At 41.8% G+C, this 25,127-nt stretch overlaps 1 protein-coding gene across 1 annotated transcript in view; it reads right to left on the bottom strand.

Annotated features, from left to right (window-relative positions):
* The window catches only part of LEKR1 (leucine, glutamate and lysine rich 1), a 291,545-nt gene extending 282,436 nt beyond the window's left edge, over nt 1-9,109 (bottom strand). The window contains exons 1-5 of the mRNA XM_060099982.1: nt 9,046-9,109; nt 6,570-6,703; nt 3,399-3,449; nt 2,401-2,549; nt 1,695-1,914 (exon numbers count right to left, since the gene is read on the bottom strand). The gene's annotated coding sequence lies outside the window, so the exon portion shown is untranslated. The remainder of the gene's footprint in view (nt 1-1,694; nt 1,915-2,400; nt 2,550-3,398; nt 3,450-6,569; nt 6,704-9,045) is intronic.
* Between the last annotated feature and the right edge of the window lie 16,018 nt (nt 9,110-25,127).

Raw genomic sequence — 25,127 nt, 5'->3', positions numbered from 1 at the left:
TGCAGGGATGGGGGGTAAAGTTAACTGACGTAGTTAACATAGGCCCACATGGCCAAGTACATCATCATCTGATGTTTGGCAGACTGTCATGGTGATGTGGCAAGAGCTCATTCCTCACAGAAAGCTCATTATTCTCATTTCTGCCATTTTACAATGGGCTCACCATCGGTACAATAAGATGGCATCATCTTAATTAAACTCTATTGGGAGCAGAATTTTTCCTAAAATTACCAACTAAATCTCATTTTTAAATTTCACGCATAAATTCATTTGAGAGCATGGATCTAGAGACACTATAAACAAGGTATCGTGGAACAGTATCATTATTCTAAATCTATTCCCATTTTGTGGCCTTACTATATCGAGTGGGAAAAATTGGTAGGTCTGATTACTGAGGAAAAATTAAAAATAAAATATCCTGCCAATCCAGAAAATCTCTCCATGATGCGGAGAGAAAACAATTTTAGTACTGAATAAGCATTTAACTAGACTGTGATGCACAGCACAGCTAATCTGCTAATGAGATTACAAAGACAGAAGGAAATCCCACTCTTTTTAATACAGCCAAACAGATACACTCCATTACATACAATGTTCTCAAGATAAATGATAACTTGTCCTCAACACAGCTTGCTGTACTCTCTTTCATAGTTTGTTTTAAATTCAACTGGTAATTGAAGTAGCCACCTGTGCTAGCTAAGAGCGTTTGTTCTAAGGAATACATATCTCTATGACAAAGCAGGTGGTTACCAGAAGTACGAAACTCTCAAGGTAATATGGAGATAGGGGCCTTATCTTCCTTGATGTTTACATTTTAAAGAAATGGCTCCCAGGTGCTCCAGAAGAACATTCTGGGTCTTTAAAACATGTGCATACATATTAAAGGAATAGAGGAAGCCCTCACAAATAAGAGGTTTCCCAAGAAAGGGAGGCGAGAGGTCTCTTTCCCTTTAGGCAAGAGGGAAATTTTTAAATTTGCTCTTGCATTGTTTTACGTTTTTTATCAAAAGAGACCCTTTTATTCTCTCACATTACACACTTTGTAGACTGCCCTTAGACAGGAGGTGAGGTGATAACCGGCAGCAGCCGCGTAGGTGTTTGTGAACCTCCTGACAGGATGACGTCAAAAATACAGACACGTCCCCGATTGCTCACTCCCGATTCCCTTCCTGACACCAGTGTCACGTTGGGCCATTAACTCACGTTCAGCTCTCAGGCCCTTCCCTAAAGAACTATTTACTTGGTGTGAATCACCCACAGATGGGTAGGTCAGGGTCAGGTGAAGCGGAAGTTCACGTCCTAAGACTTTTCTAAAGCGGCGGGATTTTCCAAACAGAAACCAACTGCAAGTCCAGCCAAAACGGCTGCAGGGGCTTTGAAATCTGTCCCTTTCTAACCCCGTTCCATCGGGACCTGCGGTGGCAGGAAGAGGAGAAAGAGGAGGAGGAGGGTGCGGGGTGAGGCCGAGCCGCGCACTCGCGGGGAGAAGGGGGCGTCGGGCCCGGCGGGCTTGCGGAGACACGACAGGGGCTGCAGCTGGGGTCAGAGGCTAGGCGCCGGGCCCATCCCCTGGGCGGGAGACCACGGCTCGGCTTTCCGGCCCTCTCCCCGGGTGCCAGCACGCCTCCGCTCCGGAACTGCGCCCGGGAACCGGGTCATCCCAGGGCTCAAGGAAACCTTTCATTGTCTCTCACCTAGATTTCAATTATGCCGGGTGCGAAACGGCTTTCCCGGTCTCCCAGGACACTGTGCTGTACGTCGGCCTGACGTCAGGGCGCGATGACGTCACGCCCACGCCGCTCCCCAACGCAGAAGCGGCACTCCCGGGCGCCGCCCGGGGTCCCAAGTGCTGCTGCGCGGAAGCGGGAGATCTCGTGGCGGGGCTCGGAAAAAGGGCTGGGCTTACGCTGGGGGCTGTGAGAGGGAGGCAATGGGTGAGAAGGGCGAGGCAGGGGAGGGTGGGCTGGAGCCGTGGGGGCGACTGCTGGGATGGAGGGAGACGATCCCAGCCGTGCGGCGCGTTGGAGAGACGCTGGCTGAGGTGGAGGCCAAAGCCCGTCTACATCTCACGTCAGGCCCCAGAGTCCTGGTGGCTGACGCAGCAATGGGCAGTTATTGTTCTTGAGCGGAAGAGATGTCTGTAGAGGTCATGGGTGTAAAGGGAAGCTCTGGTCTCAGTCATTGCAGGGAGGGCAAGTTAATTGGGAAGGTGTTAGTAAAATTTTCATACTAGTCCAAAAGTAGTCAAGATGAAGGGGTTAGTTCAAAAGATATCTTGAGACCCGCTAGTCCACAATTTATAGAAGGCTGCCCACCCTTACACGTGACTTACTTTCCTTTCTTCGTTCAAAAGAAAGTGTTTATGGATGACCTACTACGTAATAAGCATACCCTGCATACCAGGCTGGGGTGATGCTCAGTGACTGAATCCATGCAGGGAACTCGTTCATAGTCCAGATCTCTCCTTTGAGGATTTTATGAGGTCCGAAATGCAGCTCTTCCAAGAAATAGAACATTCGCAGCTTGCTAGCCGGGTAAGAGACTTACTACTATTGAATGAAATAAGGTTGAGTAAATACAAAGAAAATACAAAATACACTTAACCTGATTGATATTTTTGCCCCAATGCCTACCAGTGACTTTGTTTCCACTCCCTAAAAGAGAGCATCTTTCTTCATTTGGAAAAGATAAGCAATAATTAGAGGATGGAAGAGAGGGTTAAGGGAAGCAGAGGACAGCCAATGAAGTGGTCAAGTACAGCATGTTTATGAGAAATGCAAAGAACTTTCAGAGCTGTTCATCCTCAGCATGTTTCTTTGAGGGACAGTGAAGTAGGATTGTTCTCATTTTGTAACAATGGGGGTTTAGGTTAGGGGGTTTAGCATCCAGATCCATGGAGTGCTTTATCTGGAACAGGAATTGCACACCTAAAGCAAGATCACTCTTCTGAGGCTAGTTTGGCTATTGTATGATTATTAGCGTTAATAATATTTATTGAGTACTTTGTATATATGATAAGGAAACACTTTAAGGCTGGGAGAAGATCCAGCTGCAAGGCTGTAATTCATTGTGTGGTCTCATTTCAAATTCCATTCCTTTATTGCACTAGCCACATTTCAAGTCCTCGGTAGGCACATGTTGCTACCACATGAGACAGTACATATATAGAACATTTTCATCATCAAAGAAAGTTCTGCTGAACACTGGTACACCCAGTAAGAACTTACAGGATAAACAGAGTTAATAAATTGTGAAGAATAGACCTTGTTAAAAGAGTAGCAGTGAAAAGTTGTATTCCTGAACACCACAGACCCACCCCTACCCTCACTCCATATAAGGAACCAGCTTGCCCCCCACACCCCCTCTATCCCACCCCTGCAGGGAGCAAGCAAGAGAACCTGTTGTTTTCGCTCCCTAGTACTGCAGCAGGATTCCCAGTAAAGCCTTGCCTGGAAGGAAAAAAAAAAAAAAAAGATGAAGAGTTGTAACAGGGTTTTACAAAACAGGTTTTTTAAAAAGTTTTAAAAAAAAAAAAAGTAATCCAAAAAGCCTCTTCCCATTGTTGGTGTGTGTTTTTTCTTGACTCTTGGTTGGTCTCAGTCTCTCCCTTTACCTCTCCAGGGTTTTTTCCCTTGTCCCTTTTGTTTTTCCAGTCCTTTTCCCCACCCCATTTACTGGCCATACTGGAACTGAAGTAGAATTTAAAGCATTTCCATCATTGGACATACTGAATAAAGTTTTGTTTTATCCTCTTCTTAAATTTTAAACTAGGTAAGTTTCACTTTTTATTGTGACTTTTAAAAATAATCAGTGAGAACCAAATTGAGTTCCTTTTAACCTCTTCTGTGACCCTTTGTTATTCTTTTTCTCCTGTGGGTCAATGACCCCTGAGAGGGAAAAAAAAAAAAAAACCTCCCTAGTTTTGGAAGTAGAGTCTCTGTAAAGTGATAAACTAGGGCTTTCCACATGGTCCGCACACCTTTGTGTTGTAGCATTAAGATTTGTGAGAACACAGTGTCTATGCTTCTGTTATGAATGTGAATTTACCTAAGATATTTATCCAGCAAGGCATTGTCATTCATCCCATTCATTCTGGTAAGTAATATTATGCCCCTCCTCTCCTCTCCCTGTCCCCACATGAAAAGCATTTGGGAGAATAGGTACTTTGTCTGCAAGTCTGATACAAAGACCAGGAAGTCTACCCAAGATTGCTTATTTTAAAGTGAGCTCAAAACTGTACAAAGGGAGCATGACAAAATTACAGTTAGACCAACCTTATTTTTATCCTGTGAATCAGAACAACAGTACAACACAACACTGAGATCCTCAAGAGTTTGAAAAAAATCGTTGCAGACGGGCTTCCCAGATTGGAAGCAACAATGGCTTTCACTGCTATTTCTGAGTTCCATCCAGTGCAAGTGCAGAATTTTTTAAAAGCTAACATTTACTGGGCTCTTTCCTGGCATTTCATACACAGTGTCTCATTTATGGAGAATCCTTCCAAACATAACTCAGTCAGATCCTATTTATTGTTTACTCTCACTCAAATGATGGAAGTGGCCAAGGGCATGACCCAACACTTGAGCACTAAAGTGTACGTGGACTGAATATGAGTGTAAGCAGAACCACCTGGGACTCCTGTATTGGGTTAGCTGACTCTGCCAGCCAGCCAGTATCCACGGGACCTCAGCCTGCTATGGATGTCACATGTAAATACCCAAGAAGTATTTAATTCTGGAAATGTAACTTTGTGTTATACTTACTTTTTTCATAACTTTTCCCATACAGCTTCATTAAAAAAAAAAAAAAAAGTCAGCTACAAGTGACCACCTGCTTTTTTGTACTTACCACATTTTATTCCCACCAAAATGTGGAAAGGATTTTCTTTTGTTTTTTTTTTAACTGCTAATCAATAGTTAGACTCCTTTGTAAAACTGCTTTGTCTATTTTGAACCCCAAATAACTCTGGTCTACAGGTGGCTTGAACACAAAATACTGTTTGTGGGTTTAGACTCTATATTTTTGAATCCATCACATGTGCAGTGTAAACTAGAGTACCTAATAAAATGAAGGTCACAATGTTTAAATAGCACTTCTCTCTAGGAGTTCAAATGTTTTGTCATCTGTGCAGAAATAAATTGTGTACTGAACTCTTTTTAGCCCTGAGAATATGATTATTGAACAAAATTTCCAATGAGACAAGTTAGGCCTTAAAGCAATAAAACATCTACTTTCAAATATTAAAAGTCAAGCTCAACAGTGAAACCTTTGATGATCATAAATGTATTCTTTTGTGGCCTGTTCACTATTGGTAAGAGCTTTACCCAAAAATGTACTGTGTGCCAAATATAGTTTAATATTTGTCAAACCAATATGTTTATTTTTAATTGAGATATAACTGACATATAACATATTAGTTCCAGGTATCCAACAGAATGATTCAATGTTTGTTTATATTGTAAAATAATCACAAGTCTAGTTAACATCCATCACCACACATAGATACAAATTTTTTTTTCTTGTGATGAGAGCTTTTAAGATCTACTCTCTTAGCATCTTTCAAATATACAATACAGTCATGATGCTGAACATTACATCCCTAGAACTTATTTATTTTCATGAATATATTTAAAAACACAAAAAGAATAAAGCTCTAAGGTAGTGACTTAAAACTCTTGTAATGCATTTGATGTTCAAAAATATGGCACTGATAGTTCTTTAAACCTTAGCATCCAATATCTAGCCTATAACAAATGTTAATGAATTCAAAGACCAAACAAAGACAACTGCCTTATGCATTTAAAAAACAACTTTTTAAAGAACTTGTTAAATGAAATTATTACTTGTTTCTGAGATTTCCATAAGATTCTAATGAAGCACCTAAGAGCCTAACATTTGTTTTGATACGTGATTGGCAGAAGTGATTTCATTCTACTTTTATAGAGATGAAGCTCATGATTCTGCGCCTATAATTTTAGGTAGCTATGGAATTTATAAGAATCGAATTAGGGCAATTTTCCTGTCATTTTGTTATATCTCTATTAATAGAATATTTTAATACCATTAAATAAGGAGTTGTGAATCATCTTAAAGAGATTTTCTTACGAACTAAAATCAAACATTATTATCAGACCTATCAAACAGCTGAATTTTTTTTTTTTTGGCTGCACCATGGAGGATCTTAGTTCCCAGAACCTGTGCCCCGTGCAGTGGAAGCGCAGAGTCCTAACCACTGGACCGTCAGGGAATTCCCTATCAAACAGGTGAAAAAAGATTAAAGTAATGATAGTAGCCCTGGTTTGCAAGGGTGTAGAGCAATTAGCACCCTTAAACACTGCTTTTAGGGTGAAAAAATTAATGTGTTTTAATACATTATGTTTTAAACACCTTGAAATATTCAAAACTATTATAGTGGACACCTGATTCCCCCTTCTTCCTTTTGTTCAGGAATCCAGACCTCATCACCCTCCCCTCCCCTCCCCTCCCCCCACCCCTAAGCACACGTGAATCAGCCCAACTCCAGGAATGAGCTCAGGTTAGATCAATTCTACTGGCCACTTCCCCTTTACCAGTTATTTAAATCAGGAATGGGCCTATGACCCAATTCTCCAAGAGAAGGCTGCTGGAAGCTTCTGGGAGAGTTCTTTGTTATTAGCACATATATTTAGTGTTCATCACAGTCTTGCTTATATTGTTTAAAAATCTGAAATACAAAAATGAAATAAATTGACTTATCAAACAAGAAAATTGTGCAGCTGTTTAAAATTATGATGTAGTTTATTGGTGATGAATGTCCCAGTGAATTCTATTCTTTTTTTCTATGAAAAAAAAGTTACAAATAGCGTTATAAATTTTTAAAACGTATTCCACATAGCATTCTAAATATACATTTTGTTAATTATTACTATCAATGTATATTCTGTTAGAATATCAAGGTACCTCACAGAATCAACAGAAGAGCTAAATAACCAAGCTTCAAGAAAGCAGGAAACAGGACTGCTTTGAGAACTCTGGAACTCTAAGAAGTCATGGAAAGTCTCAGCCCTTTGAATCTACCCCTTACTGAAAGTTGGTTCCTTTCTCTTTTACAGTGTCTGCATGTGGCAGGGCAGTGGTCGCTGACAGTCCAGTTTTGACACCAAGAGGAAAAGGGGCTTCTATTCCCAACCTCCAGGTAGAAAAATGCCAGGAAATGACTGTTTAGCACACCTTGAGTTACACACCGATTCCTTGACCAAATCACTGAAGCCAGGAGGAGACAGGTACCTGCCTCCTGACCAACTGTGGTGACCAGGGAGGCAAGGCCACACATGATGACACCTCCCTTTCTAATTACATGTCTAGAAGAGTAAGGCAGAAGCAGAATCCGAGAAGGGGCAGTTCTGTCCCAGAAGACAGGAAGAGTGTTAGGCAGGTAAAATAAACGTTCCTACATACACAAGTGAGAATCTGAGTTAGCTGGGAGAACATTTTAAAATTAAACAGCGAATCTTGCTATCTTTCCACATGTGGTAAATTGAGAGGTGAACATGCGTCTTCTGAAAGAGCCTTCTGGGAGTTTATGATAGGTATCCTAACCCCGGAGAAGCCCCTCTTATATAATGGTGTGTTACTTGTGTAACAAGTGTGTGTGTAACTAGGCACCACAGGCCCAAGGGTAATAATAGGGAAATAAATAAAAGCATAGATGCACCAAATCAAACTTTAAATAAATAAAATAAGTTAATGTGGAATTTTGAGAGCTTAGACGACTGGAGTGGTCTTGTGCGTTAAACTGTCTTGGTGTTTATATTTTTGTTTTTCCTCTCCAAACTTATCTACAAGTCAACAAATATTTGAATTATATAAACAGATATCTGAGTGAAAAAAAACATTTTTCCCGCACATGATCTTGAGAAGGAACTTGGATTATGGCGTCCTGTGAAGTCACTTTTTTTTCTTTTAAATGTCCTTGGGACTCTTGAGTCAACATGTAATAGAGGGCTCTCCAGTTACTACGCCATTAAAATCAGGCACCTCTTCTTTTAAAATAAAACACTGGCAAGAACGCTTCTAGGAGGAATGACAGTTTGCACAGCATCACTCTGTTACTAATTCTTGCGCAGAGTGCACAAAATTTGCGTCCCAAAGCCACCGTCCTTGCTCTGATTCCTTCCTGTGATAGCATGTCACACGAACCGCACCTGTGTGCCCTGACTCTTAATGTAAAGCTTTCGTTGGAAAGTTTCCCCGGAACGACTGCTTATTGATAGACCAGCTCTGGTTCCCAGTTCGTTTAATACATCCTGTCTGAGCGGGTTTTATTACCGAATGTTACCCAGGTTCCGATAACAAGGAGTCGCCGTGTCCTCTCCGATGAACTCACTCCCCGTCCCAGAAATATAGCGTGACGCCTCTCCCCGCTGCGGTTATAAAAGTGGAAACTGGGTGCCGCCCTCCTGCACCTGTGCTCCTGCCCCGCGATGGCGGCGGCGGCTGCCGGCGAGGCTAGGATGGCGGACCGAGGCACGAAGTGCGTGCAGCCGCCGGGCGGCGGGTCACGCAACCCCGCGGCCCCGCCCCCGCCGGCTGCGCTCGCCGCTTCCGCGCTCACCCGGGCTTCCTGGCCAGCCAAGTACCCGCCTCGCGTGCCGACCCGGCCGCCTAAGCCCGCGAAGAATCCGGTTCCTCCCGGCCCCCGCCGCCGACTTGAGCCCGAGCGGCTGGTGCGCTCATTTTCAGGCCGAAAAGTGCCCAGCTCCGCTGCTGTAAAGCAAACAGCACGGGCGGCGGGACGAGGGCGAAGGGGAACGCGGGCGAGGAATCGGTCTCGCCCCGAGGACACCTGTCGGCTTCCTGAGCTGCCCCGGCGCTTGTTCGCTGCCTGCCTTGCCCGGGAGCTCGGTCGCGAGCCACAGCAGCTTCTCGCCCCACCGATGTTGCGCCCCGGGATAGGGACGCCCGGGAAGGGGGTCGCGCGCCCCCCTCCCCCAGCGCCCCACCGCAGCCCCGCCTGCCGGGAACCCGGGGCGCACGTGAGGCGAGTGGCGTTGCCGGGCGACTGACCACGTTGACCCGGCGCTTTCCCACTCCGAGGGGGTTGGCAGCTGTGCGTCAGGGGACGGTGAGGGACAGGGCCGAGGCTGAAAAGAACGAAGGCCACCGCCTGGGAGGTCAGGTTATTTGTTGACGTCCGGAGGCCGTCTTTCTGCAGCCTGAGAACGGCGGCGTGATGACAAGCAGGCTGGGTCTCCAAGGAGCGGCGAGGCGCGTCTGCACGAAAGCTTCGGGGTGGGCGCGCCGGCGGCCCCGGTGCCTCTCACGCTACGCCGCGTGCCGCCGAGGCTGCGCGTGTCGTGACGAGCTGCGATGAACTTAGTCAGTTACCACAGCGTCAGGGCTGGGAAGTGCAGCCTGTCACGCAACCCGGCCTCTGCGGCGCGCCGGCCCTGACCCAGCGGTTTGGCCGCGCCGGCTCTGGCAGAGGGAGCTGGGGGTGAATCAGCCCCTTCCAGGGGCTAGAAAATGCGACGTGCACAGTTAGGGGGTGGATTCCATGAGCAAACCCGTTTGCGAGGCGCACACTGATAATGATTTCTGTGAATCAGTGTCTTATACTTTGCCCAGTAGGTAACTGTCTAAAAACCACTCTAACACGGAGCTCAAAGGTCGTTAAAATGTGCCTTTAATTTGCTTATATTACTTCGTTCGACAGGCGGTGCACAGGGTTTGCATATGCGTGCATGGAATTCAATCTACACAGTCAAGTCTGGAGGCATGGTTTGGCAAGAGGGATAATTGTGAATTCAGTACGAGAGTCAGGGTACAAACAGTATGATTACTTAAAAGGACAAATGAACTGAAAAAAATAATTGACCATGACACGAGGAAGCCATTACATTCATCCTTTCATGGTCTTGAACATCTTGTACCAACTCAGCTATAACACACAGCAGAAACTTATAATTAGACACAGAAAGCGCAAGTATTTAGCTGCACCAGGCAAACAAAATATAAAAATAAAAAAGCTTTATGTTATAGACACATGATTGACATCCATAACATAAGAGAGGTATATCTTTAAATTTTTTTGTATTTCAGTCATTTCCTTAGTATACATGTGACTCACTGGTAGGTATGCCACTATGAAACAAATAGGATTAATCACAAAATGCAGAAAAATCTCTTCTGAATTTTAAATATTTGTTATGAGAAAATTTTTTTAACAGATTGCAGTGTTCGTATGATGCAAGTTCAGTAAGGAAATAGGGACTTGAACCTAAGTGCCTAACAAACTGCATCAAATGAACGTTTTGAATGAAGTAAAGAATGAGTGAATGAATGAATGTGTAGGCAGTCCTCTAATGGTTAGAGCTGTGAACTAAAATGTCTTGAGTAATGCAGCCCTGCCACTGACTCATGTGGGATCCTGGTATGATGGAAATAATGCTTACAGCATACCTACTTCACCAGAGGTGTGGGGAGGACTATTCCTTACTCACCAAAGGTGCTTTGAGATCTTTGGAGGAAGGTGATACATTCAAATATTATAATTAATACACTGCAATTATGACGGCCCATATATAAAATTAGAAAAGTATAAAATAATGTTTAAATACAACTGTGCCACCAATTTTTGTTTGTACTTTGTCTATCAAGTACTGAACTACAGTGTGGGAGGCTGCATCCTTACATAATGTATTTGGTTTATAGACGTTTTATTGTCAGTTGACAAATAGCTCATGATGTGCACTGGAAGTTTTATGTTTATTTATTTATTTTTGGCCGCACCGAGTAGCTTGTGGGATCCTAGTTCCCAGACCAGGGATAGAACCCGGGCCCTCAGCAGTGAAAGCACAGAGTCCTAATCACTGGACCACCAGGGAATTCCCTGCAATGGAAGTTTTAAATAATTGATATTTGAGTAGTATTTGTGGTGATGGTATTTTATAAGAGAGCTGAGACCTCTGGCCTATGAAGTACCTAGAAGAAAACTTATTTTTGATGACTTTCTAATTTGATCTGTGGAATCTTGAAAGCAAGAGACCATCTTGGTGTATTTTCCTGATGCTCAGTGACTGAAAGTCTAGGATTAGAGATTTACTTAATCAACATATTAAGGGACCTACTGTGTGCCAGGCATTGTTATAGATGTTGGGGATAGAGCAGTAAACAGACAAAACTGATTGATTACTTAATGTTTAAATGTTTTTGCCTCTATTTAAATGCAAAACACCTTAGGAATAGTAATACAGTACGTACATCTTTGTGTAAATGTAAAATTAGCTCCTTATCTCAGCTTTTAGAAGAGATCTCCTGAGAGGCAAAGGAAGTCACTACAGAGTGGTAAGTGGTTTTAACTTGAATCAGAAGGCAGATACCATGCTTAATCAGCCTCTTCTATTTAGAAAATCATAAGATGAAATCACTCAGTACTGCCTGTTTTCCATTATTCTTCATTTCAAAGTTGCCCACATCTTTCTTAATGCCCTCTGCTATCACTGTAAGGCTCTGCATACCCTTTCTGCCCAGCCGCCATACACTTGTGTGGTTTGTTGACTGCATAATGGTGCCTGGCAGAGGAGGTGGGGAGGCTTTGAACTCCAGCCCCTAGCTTCACCTCCTAAGATATATGCCATCCACCTGAGGAAGGGCTGCCTTCTTTAAAATTTGAACAAGACACCATAGGGTGCAGGGGCTCTCTTTGTTCTTCAGAGTTCTCAGGCACCTGGCTCCCATCTGCCCTTTGACGTGTATTTTCATACTGTATTTAATAGCACTGCTCTGTTATGAGTCGCAAGACAGGGAGCAATGGGGGATGGGGAGAAGCCAAGGCTGAAGGAGAAATGAACCAACCCTTGTCAGTTTCCAGGATGTCCAATTAATATCTAGATCAGTGGGGACTTCCCTGGTGGCACAGTGGTTAAGAATCCGCCTGTCAATGCAGGGGACACAGGTTCGAGCCCTAGTCCGGGAAGATCCCACATGCCGCGGAGCAACTAAGCCCAAGCGCCACAACTACTGAAGCCCGCCCGTCTAGAGTCCGTGCTCCGCAACAAGAGAAGCCACCACAATGAGAAACCCACGCACCGCAACGAAGAGTAGCCCCCGCTCACCGCAACTAGAGAAAGCCCGCACGCAGCAACGAAGACCCAATGCAGCCAAAAATAAATAAATTTATTTTTTAAAAAAATCTAGATCAATGAAGACTAGCCAAGGCATGATGCTGTGTGAATGTTCTGTAGCAAAAGTGAAACAATGCTGGAGCAACACCCTGCCTTTTCCGTTTTAGCAAACTGGAAGACCTGTCAACTCACAACAGGTTGCTCAGTACTGCATTGCAACCGGAGAACATGATACCATCAGACAACATGGCTCAACCTTTTGGTTGGCTTATTTGTAGGATTTGATGTCAGATGACTTGATAGAGGATATATGTCCTGCTGAACCCTGGGGACAACCTTGGTATTAAAGCCTTTTCCTTTTCCCATTGCTAACTTCTCTGTGGTCTGTTGATGTTAATTCATGTTGCAAACAATGAGTGGTAGAGACTGCAGTCAAGATGTAGTGACCTGATTAGTCCAAACTCCTGCAGGGGAGACGTGCAAATAGATAAGCCCCAACAGGACCTGAAGAGCCATGTGGTTTTGAAATCCTGGGTGGATGGGCCCCACCCTGTATGCACCTTAAATCTCCTGGTGCTCTGAAGGGATAATTATTGCTCAACAACTCGGGGGATGAGTTAATTAGATCTTTGTATGATTTGATTATAATAAACTTACTAAAACGTGCAAATGTGTGCACAAGATAGATATATTTTTGAAACATGGAATTAATATCATATAAGAGCATAGAAATGATCCAACTGCATTAGCATCTTTTAAAATATAGTCCCTTTCTAATAATAGTTAAGCAGATAGTTTTGTAGTTTAACATATAGGACTAAAGCAAATGCAACATATGAAGGAATGTGTTTACTCAGCACTACACAATTTATCATTTCACTTATCAAGTAAAGATTCCTATGGTATTTCTTAATTAATGATTATTATCTACAAAATCCTTTAGAGAGTATTGCTTTCAGTTTTATGTAGTTTCAAAATGAAGAAACAGATGAAAGATTCTATAAACCTTATACCTACCAAAGATAAGAATTAAAGCAATTGTGGAACTTTACAGATAGAAAGACACCTGGTAAATATAGTTTATTATTATAAGCTGATTAATATAATTCCCTACTTGAGACAATAAATGTAGCACACAGTAGATTGTCTCCTGTTTGATGACAGAGACTGCTTGTTGTTGATATTTGCATCGCCCTGGTACCACCGAATAAATGGTGATGATTGAATGAATCAATTAATGAATGAGTATGAGAGAAAACCCATAAGAACTATCCTCCAAGCACTTCACTCTAATCCCTGGGCCCTCCCAGTTTCTCTCTTGCTGAGTGCCTTCCCAGATTATTGATGCCTTACCGTGAGCAATCAGGAAAAAGGAAGCAATGCGGATGGGAGGCTAGCTGTGGTCAGATGCCTCTGAAATGAACAAAATATTTGCAGATGTTTCAACAAGTGGAGGGGTTGGGCTGAGTCTAGGCCACAGGAAACAACTTCCACACCTTGGGGCTAGTACAATAAAGGTATCATCACTCAGCAGCACAGGATTCTGTTGGAAACTTGAAAAGGCACTCAAAGTTGGAATGCTGCATGAATCCAGACTTGCCTCAGGAATGCCACAAGTGATCAGAATTAAGTATAGAAATTAATGTGATTTGTAAAAATAGCAGTAAGGATCATGGTTATCTGGGAATCAAATCCTTTAATCACTTTGGACAGAACTAATGAAACTATAAGAAACCATCACTGATTTTGAGAGTCTCCTTCTAAATTAGTTGGCCTTTGGCTTTTGGAGAGCAAAGTTCAAATTCCAGTTCCTGTCTGACAGGAAAATAAGTCAGACACAAAGTAGATAGATAGTCTTTTAGACTCCAAACTGAAACAGCAGGGCATAAAGGAGATCTGAGTCTTGAAGAACATTTGTGTTTGGAATTGCTGAATTCATTCACCTACTCTGGTATTTTTCACTGTGCCTTTTGAGGCTGTTCGCTTTAGATTTATGATATTTGTCTTTGCTGGCAAATCTGTGCAAATGTAAATAAGGAGTTTTATATTTTCTAATGGAAAATTTCAAAATTCTACTATGTTCTGTGCATGTTCTCTTCTGGAGCATGTTAACTCTCTAGCTGTGTAGTGGAGGATGGGGCACATGATTATAAGTATCAACTGCTTGATAAGATAGTAATAAGATACAAAGACACCTTAAAAAGCTCAGAACAAAGTGCAGCCATTTATTGGCTTTGTGCCCCGGTCATATTACTACCCAAGCCTATTTTCTCATCTCTAATATGGTAACAATTGGAGGCTGGTTTTGGTTTTGGCTCAGAGGGCAAGGAAGAGACTATTTTCTAAAACAATTTTCTGAATGCTTGGCAACATTGGATTTGTTCCATAAAATCCTAAACTTTTAAAGTGAGAAGAACTTATAGTAGCGTAGCTCTAGACGCTTTACTAATAGAGTTATGCTTTTTATCACCCCCAAATGAAAGTTTTTTGAAAAATTATAAAGAATAAAAGAAAATGCTGGCACTATTGACTGGGATATTTGGGGGGTGGAGCAAAATTAATTAACCCTAACATTATTAGAGAATTATACGTATGTTGCTATTCTAAGTGAATTGCCCTTTCAGAATATTGGAATTCAATATACAAAGACTAAATGCCAATGCTGGCAGAAAATTCTTTCATCTTTAAAAAAAAAAAAACTGTGTATGAGATTTGCTGCAACTCCCTATTACAGAAGTAGATCAATAGAGCAAAGAAGAAATCTAAATGGCATCAAGACACCAAATTCCTCATTTTATGGATGAGGAAACAAATTCAGAGAGGATAATTTATTTAAAATAATAAAAATAATAATAATTATTATTATTATTATTATTACAGGTGCTATGCAAGGCACCAGTCTTGCTTCTGGGCATTCAGCAGTGAACCAAACAGATGTGCCTTGAATCATACAGTTAATGGAGGAGCTGGAACCAGAAATAAGTCTGTGGATTTCTAATTAAAAGAGCTTGCATTGATCAAGTACTGACTCTGGACCAGGCCCTAAGTGTTTCACCTACATTAACTCTTGAAATCTTCACTAACTTATAGTAGGGTGGAATGTGTCTTCCCACTCCTGTCGTCTCCTCCTGTGTGGAGGGAGCTCCATAAATATAATCAACCTGGCTCTTCTCTCGACATCTGAGTTTGGAAAGAGTAACAGCCCATGAGTAGCCCAGCATCTTCTCTTCTTTAGGACTGAGCTGTCCTGAAGGGAATGTTTGTTCTTCTTTGCTCTTCCAGGCCCAATGATGAACAGGGCAGAGGGAGGCCTTTTTAGGTCTTGTGAGTGGGGAGAGAAGTCTCATACTGAGGTTTTAAATGAGGAAAGTAACTGTCAGATATCAGCTTTCTCATCAATAAAATCTCTGTCTGTATGTATGCAAGAGAGAAGCATTTCATAAAAATAAAGATAAGCAAGTGTTTACTGTTGTATTTGAACCATCCCAAACCAGCCAAGTTCTCTCCATTGTGCATATCTGTGCCTCATGTTCTGACCTCACCTGCCACAGCATCCAGGAAATAGTGTCTTATAATATCAATATAACCTTCTGGGAACGTGTGGCCCAAGCAGCAGAGCAGCTTGCACAGCAGCCTGGACCTGTTGCAGCTGGTACAAAAAATTAACCATCATACCTTCTAAACAGATTTGGTCCAATTTCCTCAATTTCTAAAACTGTGAGTTTGCAGTTGGGCTTTTTGGGAGACAGAGTGGCCAGATGATAGGAACTTGGGATTTATAGAATTAGAAGATTTAGATTTGAGTCTACCCTGGGTAAGTCTCTCTAACTTTGAACCTCTGTTTTTCCTCTAGATGACAACACAGATTGCCTTACTGAGCTCACTTGGTTGTTTGAGGCCCAAAGAGGAAAATGAATGTGTAAGTGCTTTGTAAACTGTAAAGAACTATAAAAAATGTTAGTTGTTTTGCAGGCTTAAAGGGTAATCTTTTAAATCATAGTTCTCATTTTTGCTATGGATTTTAAGCTTAATTTATACAAAGGTGTTTGTATGGTTTGGTGGTTCATAGTGGACTAGAGGGTTATTATTTAAAGGCTGAGAACCACTCTCCAACTAAGCTCTCCCCTCTTCCAACCAACATTATGTACTTAATTAATGTAATTAACAAATAAAAACCTCTCTTCCATTGCTGTCTAAATTTTTACCATTAGTCTTTTGCATTACATAATGCCTCTCTCAGTGACTCCCTTTGAATTTTGAGCAGGTTTGTAAAATACTTGCCCAGTAAGAAGAAGCAGCAGTACACATAAAAATTGGAGTACAGTTGGGAAGGATAAAAGAAAGGCTGCAGGCAGGTGAAAGGCGCAGAAAAGTCTGGGCTATAAATTTCAACCAAAAGTACTGATAAGGAAACAGGAGGGAGCAGAAGGTCACCAGGAGCAAAGGGAACATGGTTTCAAAGTGGCACCTTTAACACAAATTGTATTAAGGCTTGCTCCCTCTGATCAATCTACCATATCTCAACCTGGAAGTCAGAAGAAATAGATTCCAATCCTGCCTCAGTGACCATCTAGCTGGGTAACGTTGGGTATGTAACTTTGCCTGCTGGGGTCTCATTGTCATTATCTGTAAAATGAAAGTTTTAGACAAATATTCTCTAAAGCCATTTCTATAACAAATATTCTATAATTTTAGCAAAGAGCCCATAAGTTTCCTCCTCTTTCAACATTTAAGTCTTATCTTCCTCCAGGGGAAAAATTATCTTAGAAATGTGATAAGAAGTAGGGATATGTGTATGTTTGTGTGTGTGTGTGTGGACACCAATGGTAAAGTTACATCAGAACATCATAAGCCAGAGAGAAGCATTTCATAAAAAATAAAAACAAAAAGTAATTAAGCAATTGTACACTATCATACTTGAACCATTTCTCTTGTAAGCAAAGGAACTTCCCAAGAAGTTGTTCCAATTATATTTGTATTCAGACATGATCACAGTCCAGTTAAAAAACTGTTGAGCCTTACAAACACTACTTGGAATATTAAAGAAAACACACCAGCATTTAAAGCAGGCCACCAGCATAAAAACATAGTCACTAAGAGAACAAATGAATAAAATATGAACAACAGTTGTTAAATCCTCAAAACAATACATTTTTCTCCTGAGTATAAAGGACAGACTCCCCATGTTTTTCTGCATGGTGATAATTCTGTTCACTGCATAGTAGGTTTAAGCAAAAGGAATTACAGAAAGAGGCCAGCTATATGACTTCAGGTATTAAAAACAAAATGGTTTAGGAAGGGAGATTCACTGATTCAGTATCAATCATTATGAGAATCTGGTGGAATCAAAGGCATTCCTGTGTCTTTCATGTACTTTAATAAACTATTAATAACTTAGGCTTCTATTAAATACAATTCTACTCTCAGAACCAACAAAAAGATAGCAATACTATTGTCATTTTTCTAGCTTATATACATGACCTATCTCAAGCACTCTTTTCTGTTAAACCTGACTATGTCTTCCAGAACTAAGGACAGCAAGCATTACTAGAAGGCTAGAGACAGGAGACCAGAGAAAATTAAGGAGTCTGGGGAGGGAAGATAGTACACAAGAAAGACCTTTATCTTTGAACTGAGACTTGGGCTAAACCCTGGTTCCACTAAGTCTAAGCACTTAACTTCTCCAGGTTTGATTTTTCTCATCTGTAAAATGGGGCTAATATCTGCCTTGCAGTTGTGAGAAATAATAATACCACATGCGAAGCACCTAACAGGTACTCAGTACACAGGAGATGTTACCATTGTTCCTTTGTAAATTATGTCTCAGTAGAGCAAATAACTCTGTCCTCCCTGTTTTACATTTGAAAGCATGTTCCTCCCAGGTCTTAACTCCTATGAAACTACGCTGTTTCAGAAAAGTTTTGTAGTTTCCTTGAAACTACCTGGGAAAATAATAATGCTCTTCAGAATAGAATGTACCTCCTGACAAAAAAAAAAAAAAAAAAAAGGAAAAAGAAGGGGGGGAAAAGGAGGAGAAAGGAAAGGAGGAGAAGGATTAAAAAAAAACTGTAAGAAATCAAAAGAAGAAAATTAGCAGAAGCAAAAAGGAAAAGGAAAGAGGAGACCCAGGTCTTGCACTGGCATTTAGCCATATTCATAGGTTACTTAAGTCCTCTGAATGGTTTTCATGAAAATCCCAAGGCTTCTCTTGCTTGACTCACCCAATTATAATAGTCCTTTGAGTTGAAATACTTTTTTCCTAGATTTTTTCCAGACTATCTATTTCTATTCATCCTTTAAGGTTCTTACTGAATCTCACTGGGGGTCCAACATATGTAAAGTACACATCTTACTAGGTGCTTTATTTGAGTTACCTCATTTACAAGGGACAGTAGACTTGAAAAGTGGGTAGTATCACTGCTTTATACAAGGCAGCAATGAGAAATTGTCACCTAGCCAGAAAAAGAGTCAAGCCAGGAATGAATCCCAGGACTGTAAGATCCAAAAACCTTCATTTTGTTCCTTTCCATCACAATGTGCATACCCCTGATCCTCTTCATCAGAATTATTGGGCCCTTCCTCCCCTCTTTCAGCACTTGGCTTATCCTTTTATCATTGCAATTATTTCACTCCATTTTGTGTTTTAATTTATTATTTTAATTCTCTCTTCTGCCAGTTCTATTCCATTTATCAAACATTTGTTGAGCATCATCTATGGGTAAAATACTGGATTATATCCAGGCTCTAAGAAGAATAAATTTTTGTTTTGGTTTGGTTTCATATTATTACTACCTTGTTTTTTGAATTGTGGTTAAAAACACATAACATAAAATTTACCATCTTAACCATTTTAAAATGTACAGTTCAGTAGTGTTAACTATACTTACTTTGTTGTGCACCTGTAAATTATCTTATTAATATCTGTAATCCCCATAGAGCCTAGCACATATTTGCTGGATGTCAGGACTTTGTCACCCAATCCCCAAACTGCCAATCCCAAAATCTCATTGTTCCTGAGTCCATTGTGCCCAAAGAAATCCTAGTAGCCCTGTTGACAAGGATATAGTTAATATTTCTAAGACAAATTCTTTAAATACTTCCTACCTAAGAGCTGTCATACATCCCAGGTCTCTAATTTTATTTACTCATTTTCAAAATAGGTTATAAATTCACATGGTTCAAAATTCAACAAGTATAAAAGTATACAGGAAGAATTCTCCAACTCACTCCCCAGCCATCCAATTTCCCTCCCTGGTGGCAACCTTTATTATCCTTATTATTTTTTGCATATACAAGCAAAAACACACGCTCACACAAACATTTCCTCTGTCCTACCTTGTACACAAACTGTAGCATCTTATTCACACTTGCTTTTTTCACTTAATATATCTTGAAAGTCATTCCATTTAGTACACTCAGTTTTTACATTTTATGGTCCTATATAATATATCAATAAATTCCCTATTGATCAACATTTAAGCGTTTTGGGGGGCCAGTCTTTTGCTAGTAAAACATGACTGCAATGAACAACATCTACCTATATCATTTTGCAAATGTGCAAGGATATCTGTCAGATAAATTTCTAGGCTTGGAATTACTTGGTCAAGATGTGTACATTTGTTTTAGCAGACATTTTAGCAGACATTGCTGGAAATTTTTACATTGCCACTTCCCCGCTGCACTCCCTAGCAGTTGAGAATTGTTGCAGTATAATGACAGATGTTACTTACTGACAATGGCAGTGCTTGTTCCCCATGTCAACAGTGTGGAGGCAGAAAACATAGAATCATCATACCCCCCAGCTACTTTGGTCAGTATTTCTGATTTATGAAAGAGAGAATCCGCTTGACCAGGCTTGTTGTGTCCAGCCAAGCCTCAAGGTCTCCCAGAGTCACTAGCCCAGGGTTATTTACCAGCCTTGGGTCGCATGCTCAACTAGAATTCAGTCTTGTGGCTCAGGGTCAGCCTGATGAGCCCGGGGCTGCCTCTCCAAAAGGGGTTATGGACAGAGCAGGAGTCCTTCAGAAGGAGCCTCAGCAGGCAGATACTGGGATTAGGCCATCTATAGGGTGACTGTAATCCCAGTTTTCCCAGGATGGTCCCAAGTTAGGTCTGTGGTCTGGCATCATTACCAGCAGTGCTCCCTTTCATGCTCAAAACTGTCCCAATTTGGACTATAACTTACTAATATTGCATAAGGTAGGGCAGTGCTATTCATATTGTGGTGTAAGGAGCCCTGGGGTTTGTAAAGGTGCCTGGGGAGAGATTTTCAGAGGGAAAGGGAGACACCAAGCAGGTGGGATTTGGGACCCATTGCCACTGTCTAATGTGACTAAGAGTTTAAGCTTATAATAACTAAGCACATTCTACCTGAGTTAGATGGTTCTCAGAACTTTTAAATCATTCGTCCCCTTTCTACTGACACATGTGTACTATTGGGCATTTTCTCCACCAGAATAGATCATTGAAAACCTCTTGAGGCAGTAATCCCTTGACCTTCACAGATATAATATCTGCACTTACCTAGTCATTTGACAGTGCAGATGGGGCCCAGCCTTAAACTAATGGATCACTTGTGGCTTTTAACAGGAGCTTCCTCAGCAGTACTTTCACCCCATGTAGAGTCAGAACATGGAGTCGGTCTAGATGAGAGAATGGGCAAGAATGACATTTTGAGTTCAGTTCAAAGATGCTGCATTTTGATTTATTTCCAAAGCAGCATGTAGGCAGTGAAAAGCATAGACATGAAGTAAGGCAGATGCAGATGTCCATTGCCTCTTTTTTTTTCACAGAGACATCATAAATTTGGTGGTCTTGGCAGCCTGAAGAGAGTGAGATGTCTGGGAGGTCAGGGGAGCCCAGAAGTGTGGACTCACTATCTTACATATCTCCACACACATTAGCAACCAGAAAAAATTTATGCTACCATATAAGGCAAAAATGTAGTTACTCAGTAAGCTGTTTCATTCAGGCTAATGTCCAGATTCCAGACCTTGAAATGCTTGCTGTGCCCAGCCTGGGGCAGTTGCTCCTTATCTACACCTGGGCGGCAGGGTGTAGGAGTTTTCCACTTATTTTGTAGACAGGCCCGGCCTTGGTCTACCACAAACATATTTAGCCTTTAAGTTCTCAAACAAACTCTTGGCCTTCTCCTGAATTAACACAGGCTAAAGGACATCTGTGTTGATTCTGATCCTCTATCTCCGTGGGCAAGGCTTTCCATTTTGTTAATCACTGTGCCTCATCTCTTGCTGATTAGTCTTGATTGCAAAAGCCCAGCTCTTCAATTGCTGCCTGATTCTCTTTGTCCTTCAGAACTATTCCTTCTGGGAAGCAACTCAGCCCTTGTACACATGCAACTCTCATCATTTTCTCATTTAAAATGTTTATTCTCTCCACTTTGGTTTCCATCACAGCCATATGTGTCTTCTTACCAGCTCTTCCAATGGTCCCATGGCCTTTGTACTTTCTGGACAAAACAGAGTCAAGAGGGTTCATAAAGTACCCTCATATATAGGCACAATCACAGCAAACATGGCAGTGACTAAAAGATGGCCACTGACAACTGGTAATGTCATTAGTCTATACCACGCTGGACAGATGAAATTTTCCTGTGGAGCACAGTTTTGTTTAAATCTATGAACGTACATTGGTTTAAGATTCTTAAATAAAGTAGTTTCCTTTCCTCTTTCTCCCTGTTTCACTTCTTTTCTTCCTTTCTCAACCTCTCAACCAAAGAAAGTTTAAGATCAATTTGTAGAGTCCAAAGAAGCTGATTATGGCTTGAATGACAGAAGGAAAATGGGTAGAATGGCCAGTGAAAACAGGGAGGCTGCAAAAGCAAAAAGGGAAGAAGGGTGGAGCAGGTCACTGCTAACTGGAATCTCCTAGATGTCCATAAAGTGAGAATTTAATTTGTATCAGTTTGTAAAAACAAACACAAGTCCAGCTCCGCCCTGCCAGCCCCTCCCAGCAGGGGAGGATTATATTACAGGAGGGATTATACTAAGAGAAGATTATGTTTTCCACACACCAATATTAGGGTTGGCTCTCTGACTTGCTTTGACTAATGTGAGTAGAAGGGACATGTGACACTTCTAGCAGAGCTTTAAAAGTTATTGCATGGTTCTGCCACTGCTCTTCTCTCTGCTGGAAAATGACCAGTGTGTCACAGGTAGGGATTACTCCTTCAGTCCAAGCCCCAAAATAAAGATGACGTGGAACAGAACATGAATGAGAAATTAAATCAGAAAACAACGTTCGTTGCTGTAAACCACTAAAATATCAAGATCATGTGTTATTGCACCATAATGTAGCTTGACCTGACTGATAAGACATTCATTCCAGAAGGCAGAGAGAGCAGTGGTAGGGATGTGTGGGAGGGGAAATACAAGTCAAGCAGATTGTGGCACAACGAGACAGGTAATTTAGGTGCCAGTCAGATATCAAGAAAACCTCCAACGGGAACAATATAGGCTCTGACAGGAAGATCCAGGATCAGAGGAGCCAAATGGAGCAAACCTACACGATGACTTTCCTTCAGGAGACAGGAGGGGAGAAAAAGGACACAAAATTCAGAATGCACAAAAGAGCAAAAGTACCTTAGTTGTCTGTAGAGTAGAAATGAAATAGTCTTTTGGGGATAGGACTAAGAGAAACTTCAAGCCCTTTCTTTCCTCTGGGCCAAGTTTGACTGCCTGTGGTATGATTGAAAGCCCCAGGTGGAATTCTGAATGTATCCCACACAATCTCCATGAGGCAGGGTACCATTTCAGAGAGGACATGGGAACTGTAGTAGCTCAGGTCCAGCCTACTGCCTGGGCCCAATTCCTACGGTTAGATGCAAACTGTGGAGGCGGCAGGGGTCCCAGGCCCTGGATTGGTATATAGCTTTTTAAGGCAGTTTTCTGCTTTTCTATATTCTTCATTTCATATGGGTTTTGGATCCAATTGATCTTGAAAGCCAGGATTCTAATTTTCTCTCTGGAGCTGAGAGAAGTTGTGTTTAGAGATGAGTTTTTCCCCATAGGTTGAGGATGGTTGTATGAGATCATCATTGTTGTATGCACTGTTAACATTGTTGCCAAGACGGATAACTCCTGCCTGTACCAGGTACAGAGTATGAGGTCACGGTCACACATACAGCCTAGGTCTCTGGGTTGCAGGAGGGCAATGGTTCCCTCGAAGTGTGGTTCTCAGAGCATCAGCATTACCTGGAAACTTGTGGGAATGCAAATTCTTGGGCCTCATCCAACACCTACTGAGTTTAAGACTCTGGGAGTGGGGCCCAGCAATTTGTGCTTTAACAAGCCCTCCAGGGGATTCTGATGCACACTTAAATTTGAGAACCACTGCATTAGGGGCATCCGTCTGAATAACAAACATGTGTCTCTTTCTCAAGGCAAGTCTTAGTAGCCCCAGGCTTAGAGTCAGGGATCAACTCCACACCCTCCTCTGAGTTTATTAAATGATCATCCACTCCAGGTTGCCAGCAGGGCTCACTATCTTCATAGTGCATCTCAAAGTGCAGGAGGTGATGGATAGGGTTCAGGTCTCCTTGCAGTGCTGTATTGATCACCTTAGCTGGCCACTCTTGGGCCGATCCAGCTTGAATCTAGGTCATCTCTGGGAGCCATAGACAAATATAACTTTCACTAATCTCTTGTCTCCCTTCACATAATGTCCATGTAAGACTAAAGAGGCCGCTGATGAAATCCACCCTGTGAGGTCAATATTATCTCCATTTCCTCACAAGAAAACAGTGCTGTGGAAACTTAAATAACTTGCCACAATCATAAGGTTAGTAAGGGATAGAATTGGGATTTAAATCCAGTCAAACATCAGAATAAACTGGGAAATCATTTGGAACATTCTCAGATGAACACTTAGAATCCTGCTCTGAAAAATACTAACTACATTGATTTAACAGCAAATGTCAAAAGTGTCCTCCTCTTGTATTAACCTGCTGTTACCAGTCATTTGCTTTCCAAAATGAGGCAGTTGACTCAAACGTTAATAAATGAAGATATAATTCTAACTTCAAGATAGATGTATTGTTATTTCTCTTACACTATTCGCTCTGTAAAATTTCCGCCAAACTTAAGGGCAAGAGATGCCGACCTCCCCTGAACTCCAAGCTCTACACAGCTCCTGGGATGTCTAATAGGCACCTCACGTTGAACACGCACAAACAGAACTCTTCATTCCTCTTCCCCAAACTCTTCCTCCCCTGGTCCTCCCTGTCTCAGGAAACACACCATAGTAGTCAAGCCGAAATTTTAAGAGCCATTTTCCACTCCTCCCTTTCCCCTTTCTCCTGTATCTCTCTACCTCATCAGCACATCCTGGTAGTTCTACTTCCAAAATGTATTTTAAATCTATACACTTTTCCATCACTACTGTTACCACCTAGTCCAAGCCATCAACATCTCTCACCTGGACTACTGATTCACCTCCCAATTAGACTTCCTGTATTTACCATCCCACCTCCTAAAATCTGTTTTCCACACATATTCTGAGTAAGCTTTTAAAAGTATACTGGCTCTTGTCACCCTCAAGTGTAAGCCCTCCAGAGGTTTCCCATGGCATTTAAAATAAAATCCAAATTCCTTCCCATGGCCCACAAAGGCCCCACAGGATCCAGCCCCTGATGATTCCCTGACCTTACCTCCTCCACACTCACCCTTGCTCACCTCTCCTCTGCCCCTCTGGCTGCCTTTCTTTTCTTCAGCAGGACAGCCTCTGGGGCTCATTGCTGCCACAGGGTAGCAATGCTGTTCCCTCTACCTGCAGACTTCTTTCTTGGGACCTTGAATTGACTGTCCAGGATATCAGCTTTTAGCTCTCAGAGCAAATGTCATTTCCTAATAAAAACCTTCCCTAATGACCCTATTTAAAGCAGTGCATCTCTACCCCATCATAGTACCCATTTCACAGTGAGGGAATCAGAACATGCACCTCTAAATACACTGCTTAGGCCATATTTATTATACTGAGCTGAAGGCAATTGAAAAACAGCAGATG

Source organism: Mesoplodon densirostris, chromosome 5 (genome assembly GCF_025265405.1).
Source record: "Mesoplodon densirostris isolate mMesDen1 chromosome 5, mMesDen1 primary haplotype, whole genome shotgun sequence".
NCBI classification, from domain to species: domain Eukaryota; kingdom Metazoa; phylum Chordata; class Mammalia; order Artiodactyla; family Ziphiidae; genus Mesoplodon; species Mesoplodon densirostris.
This window is presented reverse-complemented; position numbering and strand designations above follow the sequence as displayed.